Source organism: Pholis gunnellus (genome assembly GCF_910591455.1).
Source record: "Pholis gunnellus genome assembly, chromosome: 14".
NCBI lineage: Eukaryota > Metazoa > Chordata > Actinopteri > Perciformes > Pholidae > Pholis > Pholis gunnellus.
The window spans coordinates 20,028,890-20,030,286 of record NC_136541.1 but is presented as its reverse complement, the minus strand read 5'-3'; positions in this window follow the sequence as shown (position 1 = coordinate 20,030,286).

Here is a 1,397-nt window from a genome sequence, read left to right as displayed (position 1 = left end):
AAGGTAACACTTGTGAGATTTGTTCAGATGTGTAAATATCAGTGCTGAAAAAAAAGCACAAGTTTAAACCTCTCCCAAATCATAGCACAACATGTGAACAGTCTGTGCAAATTTTTACTTTGATAAAGTGAAGCAGAACAAAGTTAGAGAGGTTTTAGTACAGAGATGTCAGGCGAGGTCAACCTAATTGTAATGTTGGAACCAGCTGTTCCATTGTAATTTTATATACTATATAACTATATATTTTACTTGTTTTATCACTAATAGTGTTCAATCTATTCAATTCTATTCTATTCAAATACAGCAGTTTGGCTTCATTTTGAGAGCCTGAATCGTATCTGAGCCCTGTTTTGTGTCTGTGATCTATGGAGCTGTCTCGTCTGACTGCAGTTTCTCTGTGTCTGTGGAGACCTACCTCAGCAGCCCATTGGACGATTTCAGTGAATGAGCCCTCCTTCGACGTGTCAGAGTCCATAGAACTCAGCGGGGATAACGTGGTATTGATTGACAGAATCGTTAGCCAGTCAGAATCAAAACTGTGCCGTCCCTCGCGGAGCGTAAAATCTGATACGCCGAAAGTAAAATCCCGTCCCCCTGCTCCCCTAAGTTAGATTGACCCACCTTTCTTCAAGGAAACAGTTCAATGACAAACAGGATATACGTCGAACACATATTTGAATGGAAATTGATCCGCTCTCTTCACGAAAGCAGCTAAAGGTGAGGGGCATTTATGATTATTATTGATAAAGCGGTTTGTGGTTCTGGTGCTTGTTTGCTCACAGCTCTGTAATGGTTTCACGGAGAGAAATTCTGAAGATATCTCTGGAATCTGTGTCGAATTCTCGTGCTTTCTGATATATTAGTCGTCCGTGTTAGCTTTTAGCTTTGTGTTCGTAGCTTTGTCCGGAGTGCGTAGCTCGCCGAGTCATGGCGAAAAATACGTGATATTGTGGTATATCTTCTGATTATATTAGTTGTGTAGAATTGTGTTTGGAGTGTGTAAAATAGCTTGCAGGATATTGTTGCCCAGAATCTCTTCTTTTAGGTATATAACATGTGTGTAACATTCATTATATTCGTTTCTGAGAAGTGCATTCTACGACACTCACTTCGCTGAACTTTCTCGCTGGAACCCCAAATGGTGCTCGCTCGGGGTTTAAAGGTTTTAAGTAGTGGATGCAGTAGAGTGAGCAGGTGAGAGTCATGAGCTGACGAGGTGGGTGTGACTGGCAGGTGCACTGAATAAACTGATTAGGTGAGTGAGAGATGGAAAAAACTGGATAATGGTGGCAGAGCTGTGACAATCTTTCAATAAAAAAATCTATGTTTTTTCACAACCACAAGAGACTTTAGCTCAAAGACTTGAGTCTTGACTTGGACTTGCAAAAACTGACTTG